Consider the following 11719-nt stretch of genomic DNA (forward strand, 5'->3'; position numbering starts at 1 on the left):
CTATTTCGAAACGTACCTAGTACGTAAAAGGGATTAAACGGGGGTCGGGTATCCTAAAACGGGACGGGAAAAGGTTTGGGTTGGATTAGGTGTCCCGCTAATGCGGGTCTGCCTAATCCAACCTAAACCCTTTCCCTTGTTATCGAAACGGGAACCGTAAACTGAGCCCTAAAAGGGGAAGGGTGAACCCCTTTCCGAGGGGACCGGGTATCCTAAAACGGGACGGGAAAGGGATTAGGGTTGGATTAGGCGAACCGCTAACGCGAGTCCGCCTAATCCAACCCTAAACCCTTTCCCTTGTTATCGGGAATGGGGTATTTAGACGAAACGTACCCACAATATATGTAAAACGAACCTAAGACTATATCGAGACGTACCTAGTATGTAAAAGGGATTAAACGGGGGGCGGGTATACTAAAACGGGATGGGAAAGGGTTTAGGGTTTGATAACGCGGGTCCGCCTAATCCAACCCTAAACCTTTTCCTTGTTATCGAAACGGAACCGTAAACCGAGCCCTAAAGGGGAAGGGTGAACCCCTTTCCGAGGGAACCGGGTATCCTAAAACGGGACGGGAAAGGGTTTAGGGTTGGATTAGGCGGACCGCTAACGCGGGTCCGCCTAATCCAACCCTAACGCGGGTCCGCCTAATCCAACCCTAAACCCTTTCCCTTGTTATCGGGAATGGGTTATTTAGACGAAACGTACCCACAATATATGTAAAACGAACCTAAGACTATTTCGAAACGTACCTAGTACGTAAAAGGTATTAAACGGTGGGCGGGTATCCTAAAACGGGACGGGAAAGGGTTTAGGGTTTGATTAGGCAGACCTCTAACGCGGGTCCGCCTAATCCAACCCTAAACCCTTTCCCTTGTTATCGGGAATGGGTTATTTAGACGAAACGTACCCATAATCTATGTGAAACGAACCCAAGACTATTTCGAAACGTACCTAGTACGTAAAAGGGATTAAACGGGGGTCGGGTATCCTAAAACGGGACGGGAAAGGGTTTAGGGTTGGATTAGGCGAACCGCTAACGCGAGTCCGCCTAATCCAACCTTAAACCCTTTCCCTTGTTATCGGGAATGGGGTATTTAGACGAAACGTACCCACAATATATGTAAAACGAACCTAAGACTATATCGAGACGTACCTAGTATGTAAAAGGGATTAAAAGGGGGGCGGGTATCCTAAAACGGGACGGGAAAGGGTTTAGAGTTGGATTAGGCGTCCCGCTAACGCGGGTCCGCCTAATCCAACCCTAAACCATTTCCCTTGTTATCGAAACGGAACCGTGGCGAGCCCTAAAAGGGGAAGGGTGAACCCCTTTCCGAGGGAACCGGGTATCCTAAAACGGGACGGGAAAGGGTTTAGGGTTGGATTAGGCGGACCGCTAACGCGGGTCCGCCTAATCCAACCCTAAACCCTTTCCCTTGTTATCGGGAATGGGTTATTTAGACGAAACGTACCCACAATATATGTAAAACGAACCTAAGACTATTTTGAAACGTACCTAGTACGTAAAAGGTATTAAACGGTGGCGGGTATCCTAAAATGGGACGGGAAAGGGTTTAGGGTTTGATTAGGCGGGACCGCAACGCGGGTCCGCCTAATCCAACCCTAAACCCTTTCCCTTGTTATCGGGAATGGGTTATTTAGACGAAACGTACCCATAATATATGTGAAACGAACCCAAGACTATTTCGAAACGTACCTAGTACGTAAAAGAGATTAAACGGGGGTCGGGTATCCTAAAACGGGACGGGAAAGGGTTTGGGTTGGATTAGGTGTCCCGCTAATGCGGGTCTGCCTAATCCAACCTAAACCCTTTCCCTTGTTATCGAAACGGGAATCGTAAACTAAGCCCTAAACGGGGAAGGGTGAACCCCTTTCCGAGGGGACCGGGTATCCTAAAACCGGACGGGAAGGGGTTTAGGGTTTGATTAGGCAGATCGCTAACGCGGGTCCCCCTAATCCAACCCTAAACCCTTTCCCTTGTTATCGAAACGGGAACCGTAAACTGAGCCCTAAAAGGGGAAGGGTGAACCCCTTTCCGAGGGGACCGGGTATCCTAAAACGGGACGGGAAAGGGTTTAGGGTTGGATTAGGCGAACCGCTAACGCGAGTCCGCCTAATCCAACCCTAAACCCTTTCCCTTGTTATCGGGAATGGGGTATTTAGACGAAACGTACCCACAATATATGTAAAACGAACCTAAGACTATATCGAGACGTACCTAGTATGTAAAAGGGATTAAACGGGGGGCGGGTATACTAAAACGGGACGGGAAAGGGTTTAGGGTTTGATAACGCGGGTCCGCCTAATCCAACCCTAAACCTTTTCCCTTGTTATCGAAACTGGAACCGTAAACTGAGCCCTAAAAGGGGAAGGGTGAACCCCTTTCCGAGGGGACCGGGTATCCTAAAACGGGACGGGAAAGGGTTTAGGGATGGATTAGGCGGACCCGCTAACGCGGGTCCGCCTAATCCAACCCTAAACCCTTTCCCTTGTAATCAAGAATGGGTTATTTAGACGAAACGTACCCACAATATATGTAAAACGAATCTAAGACTATTTCGAAACGTACCTAGTACGTAAAAGGTATTAAACGGTGGGCGGGTATCCTAAAACGGGACGGGAAAGGGTTTAGGGTTTGATTAGGCAGACCGCTAACGCGGGTCCGCCTAATCCAACCCTAAACCCTTTCCCTTGTTATCGGGAATGGGTTATTTAGACGAAACGTACCCATAATATATGTGAAACGAACCCAAGACTATTTCGAAACGTACCTAGTACGTAAAAGGGATTAAACGGGGGCCAGGTATCCTAAAACGGGATGGGAAAGGGTTTGGGTTGGATTAGGTGTCCCGCTAATGCGGGTCTGCCTAATCCAACCTAAACCCTTTCCCTTGTTATCGAAATGGGAATCGTAAACTGAGCCCTAAACGGGGAAGGGTGAACCCCTTTTTCCGAGGGGACCGGGTATCCTAAAACCGGACGGGAAAGGGTTTAGGGTTGGATTAGGGGGACCCGCGTTATCGGGAATGGGTCATTTAGACGAAACGTACCCATAATATATGTGAAACGAACCCAAGACTATTTCGAAACGTACCTAGTACGTAAAAGGGATTAAACGGGGGCCAGGTATCCTAAACGGGATGGGAAAGGGTTTGGGTTGGATTAGGTGTCCCGCTAATGCGGGTCTGCCTAATCCAACCTAAACCCTTTCCCTTGTTATCGAAACGGGAATCGTAAATCGTGGCGAGCCCTAAACGGGGAAGGGTGAACCCCTTTTCCGAGGACCAGGGTATCCTAAAATCGGACGGGAAGGGTTTAGGGTTTGATTAGGCAGATCGCTAACGCGGGTCCCCCTAATCCAACCCTAAACCCTTTCCCTTGTTATCGAAACGGGAACCGTAAACTGAGCCCTAAAAGGGGAAGGGTGAACCCCTTTCCGAGGGGACCGGGTATCCTAAAACGGGACAGGAAAGGGTTTAGGGTTGGATTAGGCAGACCGCTAACGCGGTTCCGCCTAATCCAACCTTAAACCCTTTCCCTTGTTATCGGGAATGGGTTATTTAGACGAAACGTACCCACAATATATGTAAAACGAACCTAAGACTATTTCAAAACGTACCTAGTACGTAAAAGGTATTAAACGGTGGCGGGTATCCTAAAACGGGACGGGAAAGGGTTTAGGGTTTGATTAGGCAGACCGCTAACGCGGGTCCGCCTAATCCAACCCTAAACCCTTTCCCTTGTTATCGGGAATGGGTTATTTAGACGAAACGTACCCATAATATATGTGAAACGAACCCAAGACTATTTCGAAACGTACCTAGTACGTAAAAGGGATTAAACGGGGGTCGGTTATCCTAAAACGGGACGGGAAAGGGTTTGGGTTGGATTAGGTGTCCCGCTAATGCGGGTCTGCCTAATCCAACCTAAACCCTTTCCCTTGTTATCGAAACGGGAATCGTAAACCGAGCCCTAAACGGGAAGGGTGAACCCCTTTCCGAGGGGACCGGGTATCCTAAAACCGGACGGGAAGGGGTTTAGGGTTTGATTAGGCAGATCGCTAACGCGGGTCCCCCTAATCTAACCCTAAACCCTTTCCCTTGTTATCGAAACGGGAACCGTAAACTGAGCCCTAAAAGGGGAAGGGTGAACCTCTTTCCGAGGGGACCGGGTATCCTAAAACGGGACGGGAAAGGGTTTAGGGTTGGATTAGGCGAACCGCTAACGCGAGTCCGCCTAATCCAACCCTAAACCCTTTCCCTTGTTATCGGGAATGGGGTATTTAGACGAAACGTACCCACAATATATGTAAAACGAACCTATGACTATATCGAGACGTACCTAGTATGTAAAAGGGATTAAACGGGGGGCGGGTATACTAAAACGGGACGGGAAAGGGTTTAGGGTTTGATAACGCGGGTCCGCCTAATCCAACCCTAAACCTTTTCCCTTGTTATCGAAACTGGAACCGTAAACTGAGCCCTAAAAGGGGAAGGGTGAACCCCTTTCCGAGGGGACCGGGTATCCTAAAACGGGACGGGAAAGGGTTTAGGGTTGGATTAGGCGAACCGCTAACGCGAGTCCGCCTAATCCAACCCTAAACCCTTTCCCTTGTTATCGGGAATGGGGTATTTAGACGAAACGTACCCACAATATATGTAAAACGAACCTAAGACTATATCGAGACGTACCTAGTATGTAAAAGGGATTAAACGGGGGGCGGGTATACTAAAACGGGACGGGAAAGGGTTTAGGGTTTGATAACGCGGGTCCGCCTAATCCAACCCTAAACCTTTTCCCTTGTTATCGAAACTGGAACCGTAAACTGAGCCCTAAAAGGGGAAGGGTGAACCCCTTTCCGAGGGGACCGGGTATCCTAAAACGGGACGGGAAAGGGTTTAGGGATGGATTAGGCGGACCCGCTAACGCGGGTCCGCCTAATCCAACCCTAAACCCTTTCCCTTGTTATCAAGAATGGGTTATTTAGACGAAACGTACCCACAATATATGTAAAACGAACCTAAGACTATTTCAAAACGTACCTAGTACGTAAAAGGGATTAAACGGGGGCGGGTATCCTAAAACGGGACGGGAAAGGGTTTAGAGTTGGATTAGGCGTCCCGCTAACGCGGGTCTGCCTAATCCAACCCTAAACCATTTCCCTTGTTATCGAAACGGGAACCGTAAACTGAGCCCTAAAACGGGAAGGGTGAACCCCTTTCCGAGGGAACCGGGTATCCTAAAACGGGACGGGAAAGGGTTTAGGGTTAGATTAGGCGGACCCGCGTTCGCGGGTCCGCCTAATCGAACCCTAAACCCTTTCCCTTGTTATCGGGAATGGATTATTTAGACGAAACGTACCCACAATATATGTAAAACGAATCTAAGACTATTTCGAAACGTACCTAGTACGTAAAAGGTATTAAACGGTGGGCGGGTATCCTAAAACGGGACGGGAAAGGGTTTAGGGTTTGATTAGGCAGACCGCTAACGCGGGTCCGCCTAATCCAACCCTAAACCCTTTCCCTTGTTATCGGGAATGGGTTATTTAGACGAAACGTACCCATAATATATGTGAAACGAAACCAAGACTATTTCGAAACGTACCTAGTACGTAAAAGGGATTAAACGGGGGTCGGGTATCCTAAAACGGGACGGGAAAGGGTTTGGGTTGGATTAGGTGTCCCGCTAATGCGGGTCTGCCTAATCCAACCTAAACCCTTTCCCTTGTTATCGAAACGGGAATCGTAAACTGAGCCCTAAACGGGGAAGGGTGAACCCCTTTCCGAGGGGACCGGGTATCCTAAAACGGGACGGGAAAGGGTTTAGGGTTGGATTAGGCGTCCCCCTAACGCGGGTCCGCCTAATCCAACCCTAAACCCTATCCCTTGTTATCGAAACGGGAACCGTAAACTGAGCCCTAAAGGGGGAAGGGTGAACCCCTTTCCGAGGGGACCGAGTATCCTAAAACGGGACGGGAAAGGGTTTAGGGTTGGATTAGGCGGACCGCTAACGCGGGTCCGCCTAATCCAACCCTAAACCCTTTCCCTTGTTATCGGGAATGGGTTATTTAGACGAAACGTACCCACAATATATGTAAAACGAACCTAAGACTATTTCGAAACGTACCTAGTACATAAAAGGGATTAAACGGTGGGCGGGTATCCTAAAACGGGACGGGAAAGGGTTTAGAGTTTGATTAGGCGGACCGCTAACGTGGGTCCGCCTAATCAAATCCTAAACCCTTTCCCTTGTTATCGGGAATGGGTTATTTAGACGAAACGTACCCACAATATATGTAAAACGTACCAATGACTATTTCGAAACGTACCTAGTACGTAAAAGGGATTAAACGGTGGGCGGCTATCCTAAAACGGGACGAGAAAGGGTTTAGGGTTTGATTAGGTGGACCGCTAATGCGGGTCTGCCTAATCCAACCTAAACCCTTTCCCTTGTTATCGAAACGGGAATCGTAAACTGAGCCCTAAACGGGGAAGGGTGAACCCCTTTTTCCGAGGGGACCGGGTATCCTAAAATCGGACGGGAAGGGGTTTAGGGTTTGATTAGGCAGATCGCTAACGCGGGTCCCCCTAATCCAACCCTAAACCCTTTCCCTTGTTATCGAAACGGGAACCGTAAACTGAGCCCTAAAAGGGGAAGGGTGAACCCCTTTCCGAGGGGACCGGGTATCCTAAAACGGGACAGGAAAGGGTTTAGGGTTGGATTAGGCAGACCGCTAACGCGGTTCCGCCTAATCCAACCTTAAACCCTTTCCCTTGTTATCGGGAATGGGTTATTTAGACGAAACGTACCCACAATATATGTAAAACGAACCTAAGACTATTTCGAAACGTACCTAGTACGTAAAAGGTATTAAACGGTGGGCGGGTATCCTAAAACGGGACGGGAAAGGGTTTAGGGTTTGATTAGGCAGACCGCTAACGCGGGTCCGCCTAATCCAACCCTAAACCCTTTCCCTTGTTATCGGGAATGGGTTATTTAGACGAAACGTACCCATAATATATGTGAAACGAACCCAAGACTATTTCGAAACGTACCTAGTACGTAAAAGGGATTAAACGGGGGTCGGTTATCCTAAAACGGGACGGGAAAGGGTTTGGGTTGGATTAGGTGTCCCGCTAATGCGGGTCTGCCTAATCCAACCTAAACCCTTTCCCTTGTTATCGAAACGGGAATCGTAAACTGAGCCCTAAACGGGGAAGGGTGAACCCCTTTCCGAGGGGACCGGGTATCCTAAAACCGGACGGGAAGGGGTTTAGGGTTTGATTAGGCAGATCGCTAACGCGGGTCCCCCTAATCCAACCCCTAAACCCTTTCCCTTGTTATCGAAACGGGAACCGTAAACTGAGCCCTAAAAGGGGAAGGGTGAACCCCTTTCCGAGGAGACCGGGTATCCTAAAACGGGACGGGAAAGGGTTTAGGGTTGGATTAGGCAGACCGTAACGCGGGTCCGCCTAATCCAACCCTAAACCCTTTCCCTTGTTATCGAAACGGGAACCGTAAACTGAGCCCTAAAAGGGGAAGGGTGAAACTGTTTCCGAGGGGACCGGGTATCCTAAAACGGGACGGGAAAGTGTTTAGGGTTGGATTAGGCGGACCGCTAACGCGGGTCCGCCTAATCTAACCCTAAACCCTTTCCCTTGTAATCGGGAATGGGTTATTTAAACGAAACGTACCCACAATATATGTAAAACGAACCTAAGACTATTTCGAAACGTACCTAGTACGTAAAAGGGATTAAACGGGGGGAGGGTATCCTAAAACGGGACGGGAAAGGGATTAGGGTTGGAATAGGCATCCCGCAAACGCGGGTCCGCCTAATCCAACCCTAAACCCTTTCGCTTGTTATCGAAACGGGAACCGTAAACTGAGCCGTAAAGGGGGAAGGGTGAACCCCTTTCCGAGGGGACCGGGTATCCTAAAACGGGACGGGAAAGGGTTTAGGGTTGGATTAGGCGGACCGCTAACGCGGGTCCGCCTAATCAACCTTAAACCCTTTCCCTTGTTATCGGGAATGGGTTATTTAGACGAAACGTACCCACAATATATGTAAAACGAACCTAAGACTATTTCAAAACGTACCTAGTACGTAAAAGGTATTAAACGGTGGCGGGTATCCTCAACGGGACGGGAAAGGGTTTAGGGTTAGATTAGGCGGACCGCTAACGTGGTCCGCCTAATCAACCCTAAACCCTTTCCCTTGTTATCGGGAATGGGTTATTTAGACGAAACGTACCCATAATATATGTGAAACGAACCCAAGACTATTTCGAAACGTACCTAGTACGTAAAAGGGATTAAACGGGGGTCGGTTATCCTAAAACGGGACGGGAAAGGGTTTGGGTTGGATTAGGTGTCCCGCTAATGCGGGTCTGCCTAATCCAACCTAAACCCTTTCCCTTGTTATCGAAACGGGAATCGTAAACTGAGCCCTAAACGGGGAAGGGTGAACCCCTTTCCGAGGGGACCGGGTATCCTAAAACCGAACGGGAAGGGGTTTAGGGTTTGATTAGGCAGATCGCTAACGCGGGTCCCCCTAATCCAACCCCTAAACCCTTTCCCTTGTTATCGAAACGGGAACCGTAAACTGAGCCCTAAAAGGGGAAGGGTGAACCTCTTTCCGAGGGGACCGGGTATCCTAAAACGGGACGGGAAAGGGTATAGGGTTGGATTAGGCGAACCGCTAACGCGAGTCCGCCTAATCCAACCCTAAACCCTTTCCCTTGTTATCGGGAATGGGGTATTTAGACGAAACGTACCCACAATATATGTAAAACGAACCTATGACTATATCGAGACGTACCTAGTATGTAAAAGAGATTAAACGGGGGGCGGGTATACTAAAACGGGACGGGAAAGGGTTTAGGGTTTGATAACGCGGGTCCGCCTAATCCAACCCTAAACCTTTTCCTTGTTATCGAAACCGGGGCGTAAACCGAGCCCTAAAAGGGGAAGGGTGAACCCCTTTCCGAGGGGACCGGATATCCTAAAACGGGACGGGAAAGGGTTTAGGGATGGATTAGGCGGACCTGCTAACGCGGGTCCGCCTAATCCAACCCTAAACCCTTTCCCTTGTTATCAAGAATGGGTTATTTAGACGAAACGTACCCACAATATATGTAAAACGAACCTAAGACTATTTCGAAACGTACCTAGTACGTAAAAGGTATTAAACGGGGGGCGGGTATCCTAAAACGGGACGGGAAAGGGTTTAGGGTTGGATTAGGCGTCCCGCTAACGCGGGTCCGCCTAATCCAACCCTAAACCATTTCCCTTGTTATCGAAACGGGAACCGTAAACTGAGCCCTAAAACCGTGGGCGGGTATCCTAAAACGGGACGGGACGGGAAAGGGTTTAGGGTTTGATTAGGCGGACCGCTAACGTGGGTCCGCCTAATCCAACCCTAAACCCTTTCCCTTGTTATCGGGAATGGGTTATTTAGACGAAACGAACCCACAATATACGTAAAACGAACCTAAGACTATTTCGAAGCGTACCTAGTATGTAAAAGGAATTAAACGGTGGGCGGGTATCCTAAAACGAGACGAGAAAGGGTTTAGGGTTTGATTAGGCGGACCGCTAATGCGGGTTCGCCTAATCCAACCCTAAACCCTTTCCCTTGTTATCGAAACGGGAACCGTAAACTGAGTCCTAAAAGGGGAAGGGTGAACCCCTTTCCGAGGGGACCGGGTATCCTAAAACGGGATGGGAAATTATTTATGGTTGGATTAGGCGGACCGCTAATGCGGGTCCGCCTAATCCAACCCTAAACCCTTTCCCTTGTTATCGGGAATCGGTTATTTAGACGATACATACCCACAATATATGTAAAATGAACCTAAGACTATTTCGAAACATACTTAGTACCTACAAGAGATTAAACGGGGGGCGGGTATCCTAAAACGGGACGGGAAAGGGTTTAGGGTTGGATTAGGCGTCCCCCTAACGCGGGTCCGCCTAATCCAACCCTAAACCCTTTCCCTTGTTATCGAAACGGTAACCAGAATCAGAACCGAGCCCTAAAGGGGGAAGGGTGAACCCTTCCGAGGGGACAGGGTATCCTAAAACGGGACGAAAAAGGTTTTAGGGTTGGATTAGGCGGACCGCTAACGCGGGTCCGCCTAATCCAACCCTAAACCCTTTCCCTTGTTATCGGGAATGGTTTATTTAGACGAAACGTACCCACAATATATGTAAAACGAACATAAGACAATTTCGAAACGTACCTATTACGTAAAAGGGATTAAACGATGGACGGGTATCCTAAAACGGGACGGGAAAGGGTTTAGGGTTGGATTAGGCGTACCGCTAACGCGGGTCCGCCTAATCCAACCCTAAACCCTTTCCCTTGTTATCGAAAAGGGAACCGTAAACTGAGCCCTAAAAGGGGAAGGGAGAACCCCTTTCCGAGGGGACCGGGTATCCTAAACCGGGACGGGAAAGGGTTTAGTGTTTGATTAGGCGGACCCGCGTTAGCGGGTCCGCCTAATCCAACCCTAAACCCTTTCCCTTGTTATCGAAACGGGAACCGTAAACTGAGCCCTAAAAGGGGAAGGGTGAACCCCTTTCCGAGGGGACCGGGTATCCTAAAACGGGACGGGAAAGGGTTTAGGGTGTGATTAGGCGGACTGCTAATGCGGGTCCGCCTAATCCAACCCTAAACCCTTTCCCTTGTTATCGGGAGTAGGTTATTTAGACGAAACGTACCCACAATATATGTAAAACGAACCTAAGACTATTTCGAAACGTACCTAGTACGTAAAAGGGATTAAACGGTGGGCGGGTATCCTAAAACGGGACGGAAAAGGGTTTAGGGATGGATTAGGCGGACCGCTAACGCGGGTCCGCCTAATCCAACCCTAAACCCTTTCCCTTGTTATCGGAAATGGGTTATTTAGACGAAACATACCCACAATATATGTAAAACGAACCTAAGAATATTTCGAAACGTACCTAGTATCTAAAAGGGATTAAACGGGGGGCGGGTATCCTAAAACGGGACGGGAAAGGGTTTAGGGTTGGATTAGGCGTCCCGCTAACGCGGGTCCGACTAATCCAACCCTAAACCCTTTCCCTTGTTATCGAAACGGGAACCGTAAACTGAGCCCTAAAGGGGGAAGGGTGAACCCCTTTCCGAGGGGACCGGGTATCCTAAAACGGGACGTGAAAGGGTTTAGGGTTAGATTAGGCGGACCGCTAACGCGGGTCCGCCTAATCGAACCCTAAACCCTTTCCCTTGTTATCGGGAATGGGTTATTTAGACGAAATGTACCCACAATATATGTAAAACGAACCTAAGACTATTTCGAAACGTACCTAGTACGTAAAAGGGATTAAACGGTGGGCGGGTATCCTAAAACGGGACGGGAAAGGGTTTAGGGTTTGATTAGGCGGACCGCTAATGTGGGTCCGCCTAATCCAACCCTAAACCCTTTCCCTTGTTATCGGGAATGAGTTATTTAGACGAAACGGACCCACAATATATGTAAAACGAACCTAAGACTATTTTGAAACGTACCTAGTACGTAAAACGGATTAAACGGTGGGCGGGTATCCTAAAACGGGACGGGAAAGGGTTTAGGGTTTGATTAGGCGGACCGCTAACGTGGGTCCGCCTAATCCAACCCTAAACCCTTTCCCTTGTTATCGGGAATGGGTTATTTAGACGAAACGTACCCA

This window comes from Silene latifolia, chromosome Y (assembly GCF_048544455.1).
Source record: "Silene latifolia isolate original U9 population chromosome Y, ASM4854445v1, whole genome shotgun sequence".
NCBI classification, from domain to species: Eukaryota; Viridiplantae; Streptophyta; class Magnoliopsida; order Caryophyllales; family Caryophyllaceae; genus Silene; species Silene latifolia.